The sequence below is a fragment of the Meleagris gallopavo genome, chromosome 14, assembly GCF_905368555.1.
Source record: "Meleagris gallopavo chromosome 14, MGAL_WU_HG_1.1, whole genome shotgun sequence".
In the NCBI taxonomy this organism is placed as follows: domain Eukaryota; kingdom Metazoa; phylum Chordata; class Aves; order Galliformes; family Phasianidae; genus Meleagris; species Meleagris gallopavo.
In genome coordinates, this window is record NC_139417.1 from 8102400 (window position 1) to 8114692 (window position 12293).

At 34.9% G+C, this 12293-nt stretch overlaps 1 protein-coding gene across 1 annotated transcript in view; it reads right to left on the reverse strand.

The window, feature by feature from the left end:
* ERC2 (ELKS/RAB6-interacting/CAST family member 2) overlaps window positions 1–12293 on the reverse strand; it is a 371864-nt gene that overhangs the window by 301540 nt on the left and 58031 nt on the right. The gene's annotated exons all lie outside the window — the stretch shown is intronic.

Genomic DNA, 12293 nt, shown 5'->3' on the forward strand with positions numbered 1-12293 from the left:
GCTCGCAAAAAGAAATACAAAATATCTCTTACTTAATAATTTTGACATAAATTTAAAGTTGATATTAATTTGCAGCTTGTGATAACAAAGTGAAACAATCTCACTACAGATTCCACTGTTCACCTAACAAAATATATAAATCATTCTTTTAGTAATACCAATAAATAATACAGGTAAGAACTTGTGTTTTGTGTAAAACTTTTGCAAAGATTTGCTGTTGCTAGTGAGATTTTGGTAGATTGTTCACTCAATAATGTGTTGGAAAAAATACACTTTAAGTATATCTCCACAGCTGGCAAGGCATTCTATAAGAGCATACACAGAGTTTCAACAAGCTATTTACATGCATTGCCTGTCCTTCAAAGTATTGATTTCTAATTATTTTTTTCTTTTGTGCCAGGAATCAACACATGCAGAGCTTCTGATCTTAAAGGCTGGAAGAGACAACTCAGACACATAGAGCTCTGAAGACAAGCAAAAAGCATCATTACTGCAAAATAGACTTTTACTTTTACTTTTATTTCTGAATATAAAAGAGGTATTCTAGAGAGAAAAAACTCCAGCACATTAAAACACACAAAAAATCTCATTTTTCCTTTTCAACTCAAACAAATTTCACTGCTCAGGTATTATCATCTTCTCAGAATTATTAATAAGTACTTTTAAAGATAGAGTTAGTCACTCTTTAATAGTCATTTTTAGTTAGTCATTTTTAATATTAAAAAATGTAAGCGTTATATATAGCATTTTTTAAAGAATATTAGTTAACAACTGGTAGCAGCTCAGTTGTAATGCTACTGCAAGGCACTGCATACTTAATACTTACAATAGAGAATATTTAGCTATTCAAAATATATCCGAGGACATTCTGCTAAAAAATATTAAAAATATATCAATATATTAGGTGTAAAGTAGGACTCACAAGGTTAGTCTGTGCTTCACAGATCTGCCACAGCTATGATTTATATCGCATACCCATTCTAGCTGCATGTGCTACATCTTGCTACAGATGCAAGACCTATTGCTGCTCTTTCTTTGCTCAGAGTACAGATGACTGTGGAAATGATAACAGAGGGAGGACAGAGACTAGAATTCATAGAGGGATAAAATGTCTGAACAAAAATCAGAAGACAAAGCTTTGCTTTCTCAGTTGCATGCCCTTGTGAGAGAACCCCAAGCAGGACGTGGGAAACTCTTTTGGAAACAGAAGTTTTTAACTTCTATTTTAAGTTTTTTAAGTGATTACAGCCACTAATAGCAAAGCCTTATACATTCAGAGAAAGAGAGTCAAGCTATTACGGCTCCACAACACTAACAGTTCAGGGAAGAAGGACTTCGATCTTCAAATAACAAAGTTCATCCAATAACTAAGCGCCATATCATTTCTTCATGATATGAATGTGTCAGGAGGAATATGGGTTAGTCTATAGCCTGACTAAATGTGGATTTCTGAAACAAGCTTGGGAAAAAAAATTTGAGTATGTTTAGTAAGATCACCTCACTATGAAATGCAGTAAAGGCAACAGAATACCAGAATGGAGCAAAAGGACCCTGACACAAAAGGTCTTCAGCCTTTCACCTTGCCACCAGCGGGTGCTGTTACTGCTGCAGGAATTCCACTTTCAGAGTGGATGACAAAGAAAGACTCCAAAGCATTAGAACTGCCAGAGAATGGGGGATGGGGATGAGAGGGTTGTTCTTGTGAAAATAGAAGTCTCTCAGCTCTTTCATAAATTTAACTGTGACCTACTGCAGCCCTAAGGTGCAGCAGTCTGCTGCAGGACTAAAACACTAGCGACTACCAAGTTAATAATAAATAATTTTTTACCTGGAGGGAACATGGCCAAATACATTTAGCTGTCACAATAGCAAATGTAATTGTTCAAATCATGCACAAAAAACTTTTCCACTCTGACATAAGCTTTCTTTGTAGATTCCTTCATCTTCATACAAATGACTAAATGTGACTTCTCTATAGAAAACATCAATCCAAAATCACGCAATTAAATATAAGGAGAAAAGACTAAAGCATCAAATGGATCTCTCCTACAGAGACAAGAAATCTGATTTAAAAGAATTATTGAACATTGCCTCTAAAGCCAACTGAAACAGCTGTGGAAACCAAAGGACATGCAAGATTCAGGAGATGCTGGCTGAAACACTGCTCTGACTACAAAAAGTGCATTGATAGGAATGCATGTATTGCTTATCCTGAGCTCTGACTCAGAAAACCATCCCTTGAGATCTCTGACCAGTCACAGACTCAAGAACTCTTCCATATTCTTGTCTGCAATGAATCCATTGTTGGGTAACCCCTACAAGTGGCCAACCAAATATATCAAGTTAGTCTTTCAATTTGGCATCCCTGGAGAATTTCTGCTAAGCCTGTTAAGTATGTTTTAAATAACTGGTAACATTCACTAATGCAATAAGATGATGTACTTACCAGTCCCAAACCTTGCTTGTTACCATTCATAATTACAGTCTTTACTTATGCAGTTTAAGACTGTCATACTGCACAGAGATTCCACTAAGAGGAGATTGTAAGGAAACACTGAAATACATTTTACATTATTTAAAGCACCACAGTGTTAAATTAAAGCAAAATTTCCTGTAAGGCTCAATCACCATGCATTCACACATTAGGAATACACAGTTTACTAGTAAAATATTCATAATTTGTAACCAATGGAGTAAGAGAAGGTTTTATGCAAGTACCAAATTCTGCATTTTTTTCATCAAGAAAAAAAAATATTCAGGTGTTCTGGAGATTAAATTCATTACCTTTAGACTTTGCTGGAATGCAAACCATTCTGAAGAAAGAGTTAATAAACTAAAGACCAAGCTTGCAGGCAACACCAGATTTCCAGCATCTCATGGTGAAGGGCTCAGCGGAAACAAATGAGCAAAGTAGCCCTAATTTGGAATCCCTCCAGGAGTAAAAGTTCTGTCTTACCATCCTGCAGTCTCTATTGTTTTCATAAATTCTATCAACTGATTTGGTGTTAAAACCTTTTTAGAGAAAAGAAAGATGTACAAGTGGAAGCATGTTTATCTGTTCCCAAACTCTTGGTAAGATTTCCATTTTTCTGGCCAGCCATCCTGTGCCTTAATGATGCAGATGGGATGTAAGCACTGCCAAGACCACTGTAAATACTCACAGTACTGTTGAGAGGCTAAAGGGTAACATTATATTGATAATGGTTTCTGAGATTTGTTATCAGCAGAAAATCTTTTTTCTGCCAGATGTACTCCTATGTGAAAATATGCCCTTTTCAAGTTGAGAGCTGAAAATGACTGTCTCCAAGCAAGTCAGGAATAATTTAGAACAAACTGATTGTTCTGACTCAAACATGTGCAGGTGTTCAGTCAATCAATGCTCTGAAACAAACCAACTTGGGAATAACGATGCAATCGCAATAAAAATGCTTCTCCCTGTTTTGATGGTAGACTTTTAAACAAAATACTGATTCCACTTCCTTTGTGAGAGAAATCTCCTGAGAGAGCTCTCAAAATGAAGAACTGGTTTGCAGTGCGTGTGCAACTGAATTACAGAATTGGAAAGCACTGCCAAACACTGGTTCCTTCACCATTTTCTTATTGTATTGTTCAGCCTACAAAAGCCTCCTCAGGCATCCTCCATGCAAAACCAGAATAAGATATAGTTCTCCTACTTCATAAGGAATTATTAATGCAGTAATTCCAAAGGATACTGCAATTCTTCACCAAACTGGATGTCTAACTGCTGAGCAGGCAGAATATTAGGTGTTCTCATCTCTGCAATGCTTCTATAATTACTTATAAAAATGTAAATTGGGAAAAGTTGAAACATATGTATTTAGGAAATAAATTCATCAGGAAGAACACGTATCCTAGTAGTCCTATGATACAATCTTATGATCTCTTTTTTCACTGAAAAAACTGTTCCTTTAAATTGTGACACACACCATTTCAAAACAAGGAATGCTGAAGTCATGAGGCTACCCTGTGTCACAACAGTGCCTCAAGCTGTGAGACAAACTGCCTCAATTCTGCACTGCCTGGATTTAAGATCTTTCTAAAAATTTGCTAAGATTCAGAATAATAATAATTCACCTGCACATTTGATGAGTTAATAAAAGTTAAAACGTATTTTGCAATAAAGGATAAGAATTTTCAGAAATGTGCTTTTCTTTCAAAAAGATGCATTTGCAACCCCTAGTCATCTTTTCAACACTGCTGTAAATGGCTGCCTTATTACTCTGTTCACCACCAATTTAAACAGAACAAATCGCTATCCCTTTAGCTGCAGACCATAACAAGCTGTCCTGATTTTCTCTCGGAGAGTAGCACCTCATGTCTGTTCCACCAGGGGTCATGTTTGTCTGCTCCCTGTACTAAATGCAAGCTCAAGTACTGAAGAAGTTAACAGATGTATTTTGAAACACCAATTTTATCATTTAGATCCAGATTTATTATTTGTAACAGAATAATAAATTAGATTTTTAAAAATCTTGTTGCAAAATGTTACTTAAGTAACATTTTGATAGCCTTCCCATCTAATGCTTCTTTATTTTATCTAACAAAGTATTATAGAAAGGATTCCATATATATATTCATGGCAGCTACATCTACAGGTAGGGCTTCATGTCAGAAGATCCCAACTACATCAAGCTGTGCACTATGTGTGTGTTGCCTTGGCTTCTTCCAAAGGGCTACATGTACCAAGTCATTACATAAGCAGAAAAGCTCCTGAGTAAACTAAATATTGTCAGTCTTACTCGAAATGCAGCAGAGCACAAAACCTGACTCGTGATACTCTCCCCTGTCCACCTTCCAGGTTCCAGTCAGATAGTGTAAAGACTTTCTGCAGCCAAGGTAAGGTAGAACACTTAACATAGAGGAACTCTATTCAAAGAGGAAGATGCCCTCTTAGCTTCCTCTTTTACTTTTAAAAATTAAAGTAAATTGCAACTTCGACCAAAAAACTGGGGCTGAATTCCACTAATGCATTCAGATATCATTGCTGATTTTACTTGTTTTGTAGAGCAAGAAGTGCAAGTAGCCTCTCTACTTGCTTTGATTCTGCGCTGCAGCTGTTCTAAACTGCAGTCTTTCTACAGACTGAATACAATTCCTGTGTCTTACTATTGGCTGTAAATGAAGGTATTCCTCTTCTTAATTCATTCCATCATTGTAAACTGAGCTGTGACAAATACATAGAGCACGATTGTCTGAGAAAGGGATGAAAGACAGAATAAAATCCAATCCTCGTTCAAGAGTGCCATCCAGTGTCTAAAATAAGTCAACGTACCTTATGTGAATAATGTGAACAGATGGAGTCAAGCACAGGCTCATTCTCCAATAAACAGTTTTGTTTGTTTTTTTTTTTAATTTTTAGAGATCTTACATTTGAAACTGTAGAATGACAAAGCTTTTCATCCATATCAGGCTTATCTTGCTGCAGATTACTGCAGCTTACCTGAAGATCACAGCAACTCATAGCATGTTTTGTAAACGATAAGTTTACAAAAGAATTCAGTGAACTCCAATGCTGATGTATTTTGATGTACTGGGAAATCTTTATCATTATAAACCTCATAGTGCATATGCATGGAAATGCACAGCTGCAGAAGTCTGACTACTTCAGAGAAAAGGAAGTGAGGTGTATGGAACTGAACTAGTGGTGTCCAGGACACATGTGGGGTACTAAGGAAATACACTGCATTTAACATTGCCATAATGAAGTACAGATAGAGCTGAATTATCCCAGTTACTCCTAAGAAGCTATATGTATGGAGAATGGTTTGCGACAAGGGGAGGAGAACTGGGCTGGTTGACTAACACAGGTCCTGATGCTGGACTGTTTTATACAATGTTCCCTGGCACTACTCATAAGCATGCATATTGCTGCACTGGGTTTTAATGAGATCGGGCCTATCGTTTTCCCATTGTAATTCTAAACACCAACATTAGGACTACTCAGAGGATAATATTTCATGGCTTTGTTTTTTTTAAAAAAAACTGAACTATTTTGATGGATAGTTTACACAACTATCTTGAAAAGAGTACGATGACAGAATCAGAAACCAATACAAAAATCAGTCCATGCATTAGTCCCTGCTTCCCAAGGTTTAAGATCTGCAGTCATATAACAACCGCTAACTTAAAAGAGAGAACTTTAAAAATTCAAGCAAATAAAAACATATATTCTTTACTCTTAGGCTATCATGAACATGTTTTTCATAGCATGATTATTTGAGGGAAGAGGGTCATTTGGATTTCATCTTATATTTGCCCTTATTTATCATTTTCATAGAGCAGTTTTTCTAGGAAACCATAACACAAATAATCTTATTATTGAACCCTGTGAAAATTCAGGTGAATAATGAAAGAGCAAGTAGAGAAGTAATTGATTTGATGGAAAGCTACCATTCTCTTTATGTATAATCTTTGGAAGGTTTTCTAGTGTGGATTTTTGTGTTAAATACTGAGCCAAAGAAAAATACATAATAAAAAAAAACTAATATGAACATTTTTGTAAATAAATTTATACTCAGGAAGATAAAAGCTGTCAAGAATCAAAGCTGATTAAAGCAATGTGATGAAAGAAATATATAACTGTTAATTATTTATAAACAGATGAAAATAATGCATTCTGCAACTGCAAATTTTTAAAGGAAAGCATGCAAAGCACATTCCCTTCCCTAAGATGACCTTTCACTTTAGCTAGAGCTAACCCACTTGGAACACTCGTTGGAAGTGAATTCAGAATCAGATTGCCAAAATATAAGAGCATAAGAATTTTTTTTAATAGAGTAGGATTTTAAAAGAACTCAGTGACACACCACTAAGAAGAACCTGTGTGCAACTATCAAGAACAGCAGTAGAAAACCAAGTAAGCATTTCTCTGTAGGTCAATTAATAGTTATTTTTCTTCTTCTAATTGTATCAGTGGTACTCGGACTGTGTTCAAAATCTTCAAATAATGTGTCTAGAATGGAATACAAACTATTTAAAGAAATAATAACTGAACATCAATAATACCCGAACTTTCTTCTGAGCCGTATCACGAAGCACTTTTCTGAAGTCTAGACTAATTGACTCTTTCAAATCTGATCTCCATGACTGCAGCCCACTCAAACCCATTGACCTCACTGGGATGACTCATGGAAAAAACAGTATTTGGATCTAAGTACTTTCAAATATATCCATATTTTGGCGGACACACCTTTCGGAGTACAGAAGGCTTTCTTCATCAATGTTTTAATTAAATCTTTACACTGAAATAGGACATATTTACGCTCATTTTCAAATTCCATTGACACTGACTTATTTGACAATAAATATATTGAGATTTCTCTAATCACATCAGACTATCAGGCTCATACTCTCAACATAATATCAAAATTTCATCATGATTATCTCACAAGGGAATGAACACTCTTACAAAACTAGGATAAATGGTGACCAGGTGAACTCCGGTTCCAGTAGATAAAAGGCTGTATTTTCCATCTGAAGAAAGGAGTCAGACTGTTTCAACAGCAAAATTACATCTGTTTACTTAATTAGAAATCTTGTTTCATTAAAGGGTTTGATCTAACACGCCATGTTGCCTTTATGAAAATTAGTTTCAGGGAAAATTTCAGGGAGAGTTTATACTATTCCAGTGCCTATTTCACTCTTATTACTGACAAAGCCCATGAAAATATAAAGACAAAATTCACCCTACCATATATAGTTTAAGATTTATGCAAGGAAAAATTTTAGCAAATAAAAAACAGTATTTCCTTTTTAGGAGGTGGGTGTTGGTTTGGTTTTGTTGGTGGTGGTTTAGTTTAAATATAACACAAAACGGTTTTCCCTTAAGAGTACTAGATCCTCCCCCTCAAGAGAAAGATTGTTGTGCAATGGAAAGTTAGTATGGTACCTGGGCAGTTTATTGGCTTATCTTTTGCTTCACTGCCCTGATCTGTAAAAGAGACATAGACCACTAGGAAAGGCATTGAGAAAAAGTATTAGAAAACAGAGACATGCAAATATTATGGCAACACAGACCAGCAGACATACAAATATATTCATTATATTTTGAGTGCTGAAGTTCTGGAAAATATGTTCATGCTCCTCTTAATTTTGTGTTTCATGATTTTTCTCTCTTTCTAGAACAATTTCTTTAATTGCTTCTCAAGTATAAACGTTCATTTCAAAATGATATTTTTCTCATATTCTAGATTCCAAACTAGCAGTGATGTTATCATGTCCTAATTGAAAAAAACAATTTGTAAGTAAAAAGCTTTCTGTCCTCCACATGGACTTTTAAAAACTATTGTAACCAAGCACCCCAGCAAGAATATTACAGGGAATAACAAAACCTGAATGGGCTACCTTAGGAGTAGTATTTGTTCTCTAAAGCATAATCAGTTTCTGTCTACTTTTTCTTGCCTGGTGTGACTGTAAAGTCCTTCTGTATACTTAAGAAGTCACCTTAAAAAACACATTATATTGATATTTTGATAGAAAATGATTGTCTTTATATAACTACTGATTAGATTAATATTTTGAGCTGAGCCAGGAGAAATAAAAGGAAAGAGGCACTAATGAACATAATAAAGACACTCAGTCTAGAATGGTTGTTAATCTGTGTAACTAACTACAGGGAAGAAATGTTTGGTGTCGATAAAGCATTTCCTTAGTAAATTACTACTGGCTCCAGTGTAAGACATTTACAGTAAACACCAAAAGTCTGCAAGGCATCTGTTCTACTCACTGTGGAAGAAAGAACTTTACTCCATTAATAACTCTAAAAACATGCAATAAGTAATTCATGATGGCAGTTCAAATCCTATCATCAACCATCGTTATTTGACCAAGCTGAGTTCAAAGATAGAGCAAGTTTTAAAAAAACCTTGAAAGTTTAAAAGTGCACTTTAAATTATAATAAAGCTGTGTTCTTCTTTCTAAATGTAGAAAGAAAAGACCGTGGCTTTAAACCATGTACAACAACGTTATTTTAAGAATACATGCAAGATAAGAGTTAAAATGTATATATAAAATCCTATATGATCTCAGATTCCATTTTAGTGAATTTGTATGTTATATAGAGAAGGCATGTGTAATCTATGCGTATGTATATATAATAAAATACTCGCTGGAATTTTAACATTTGACTTTACTAGAGATTTAGTGGGACTTTGCCTAAGGCAAGTTTTTAATAGCAATAATAAAAAAATACTTAATGGTACTTAAGGTAAATAATGTGTGGTCACTATGTTTAAAAAAAAAAGTAATACCAAACATCTGTGCTAGATTTCCACATGATAAAATCACTAGATTACCTACAGTTCTCCCAGAATTATAGAGAAAAAAATGTTTATTTAAAATCCTAGAAAATACATTTGATGATCAATGTAAGTATTAAAAGGCAGGCATCTTTAATGACAGAAATGTATATTTAGTGATATACAGGATACTTATTTCTGAGCATAAGGACACAATGGTATGACATCATGGCTTTAAGACAGATTTCCTTTTCACCTGTTAACATACAAACGAAGATTGCCAGACCCAAGAATGTCCCTCTACTTACATATGTGTATTTGAAAAGGCTACTTTGTTACCTGAAAAACACAATTTCCTTATCAAGGATATCATTTTCTCTCAGAAAATAACAATAAAATCCAGCTATCTTAAGAAAAAGCTAGTAAAAATACTTCAATGAGCTAAATTTCTTACAAACAAAAGATTCAGTCTAGCTCAGTGAAGGAAAACTCAGTACACAGAGGCCATCAGAAACCATGGAGAGGAGCTCCATATTCTCTCCTTAGTAGGCTGTATATTCAAAACTGAAGCTGAAACAAGTGCTTAAACTTCATGTTATTTAATCAGATTATTTTTTCTTTCTTTGTGATAAGAAACTAATGAAAGTTTTGCTATAACTACTGCAAGTCTGGGAATTTAGCTGTTCTTGTGAAGTTTATTGCCTGTATTACAAATTCCTTAGTACACAGAAAGGAATTTAATCGCATTTTTTGCATAGCTTTTTTCCCCCAATATGTTTGTTTTAATGAACCTCACCAACACAGACATTCTTTGTGATTCCTTTAAGAGAAGAGCAGGATTTCAACGTCAGCTGAAGTTTCCTCCAGTGTAATAAGGCTCAAATTTGCCATTCCTAGAGCTCTCAAAGAGAACTTGAGTAAACACATAATCAGAAGCTTGCCTTTGTGAAACAAAAGTTTGAAGATGGAGTAGACTGTACGCTGCAGAAAGGTATAGTCTATGAGGGGCAAGTGGCTAACATCCCCAAACCAACCCAAATCTGATAAGAATATGAAAACAAAGAAAAATGGACTGGTTTATATTCCAGAGACATATTCCTATGCCTCTGGTACATCAGCTATTTCTCTCTCTCTTCTCTGCAGTTTCTCCAAGAAATATAATGTACAGTTTGGAGAAATTCCACATCTTGTAAGGCAACTATTTTAACTTCTACAACTATTCATGGGAAAGAAAAAGAAACAAAGCTTTTTTTTCCCCTCTCCTTTTCCACATGATTCTTGGATACCTGTATGTTAATTTGAATCAAGACAGTAGAATGTTGGTTTCTGGTAACGTGCATTACTTCACATGCAGTAATAATAGCAACTTATAAAAACAATAATAGCAAAGCTAATTAAAAAATTAATTTTCAGGATTTGATCAAACATTACGTTACACAGAATAATATATTAGTTTTTCAGGAATATATTCAATATGAGCTCATTACTGCAACCTGTAAAAATACAGAAATCAGAATATTTTAGTTGAAATTCTGTAACAACAAATATTTTGTTGAAGACAGGTAAAAATGAACAAAAATTTGAGTGAATACTAAATCATTCCTGAGAGGGATTGAAAAAGCTTCCAAGTTCTGGTTTGCTGTCACAACATTCTCAAGGGAGTTGGGGAAAAGATGTCATTTACAGTCAGGTTGAAAACCTGCAACCTTTTGTTGAAAAATGGAATCCACTAAGGAGACTACTGCAAAAGATTCGGCACAGTAATTCCTAATTTATCAGGCTGGAAAACTGTACTTTGTAGGATGAACACTGCGTGCAGTAACAGCAATTCCAGTAAACACAGCAGAAAACAAAGACTCACTGCACTACACAAAGATCAAAAGAGGAATAGTGTTTTTTAACTAAATACTGAATTTCTAATATTCCTTTAAACTGTGTAGACAACTTCCAGTCACAAGACTGCAAAAGGCAAATAAATAAAAACCCATAAGTACAGCATGCCTCGGGAGCAGAGCTGGAGAGAGGGAATTTCACGCAAAGCTTCGGCTTCTTCAAGCATGAAGGAAATTCTTAGCCAAAATCCCCAAATCGATTGATAGTTCCCAAGCTGACAGAGATTCTGACCAGCAAACAGTAAATTTTAAACTTTGACAAGTCTCCAAGGCATATCATAAGTATGCCATAAACAGAAACTCCAGCAAACCCCTCTGTACACTTGCTCTAGAGGAAAGATAATTACTTTATCCTCAATATAAATTTAGAGATAAACAATTTTTTTCCTGGCTCCTGAGAGCAACCCAGTAGGAACTATGAAATATCTTGTCTGCTTCCCATGCTCTATTTAGTCCTATTTCTCTAACTGCTCTTGGAAGGCCATTCCAGAGCTTGACTACTATGCAAATTAAAAACCTTCTTCAAATTTCTGCTTTATTCATGTCCAGGATGTGCCTGAATTAGTAATCACACATGTAAGTGATAACGATGCTATAGGTCAGGCACAATCACAGAACAAAAAACAGTTAACAAACAGCAGGTCATCCATGTTTGAAACAGACTGTATTTCTCTGAAACCAGATTTAATCCAGAAACCCATCTGATAGTTTAAGCACTTCTTCCACAACCCTTCTTATAATAAATACAGTACCATTAATTCCTTATGCAAGTCCTTTCGGAATCCACTGACTTTCAGACTCCACAAAGTGGTGGCATCACTTTCTAATGAATGTTCTGCCTGAGAAAAGATTCAAGAGGATCCACATCTTCACTAAAAAACTTTAAAATGTATGATTGTGCACAGCAAATTTTCCAGTGTTTCCAAGCTTGAGAAGGGCTCCAGATACAACTGAGGCCTCAATACATATTTCAGATTAAAAGGAAGAAAAAGAAATCTAAAATAAATCTATCACTGGATTTTAAGAATTCCTTTTTACTAACAAAGTAACTGAAACCTCAAACCACAGGAAGAAAAAAAAAAAATCTGTAGATGTAGATAGCTATTCTTTATCCAAGAGCCAATAATAGTTTTCTGTATTCTTG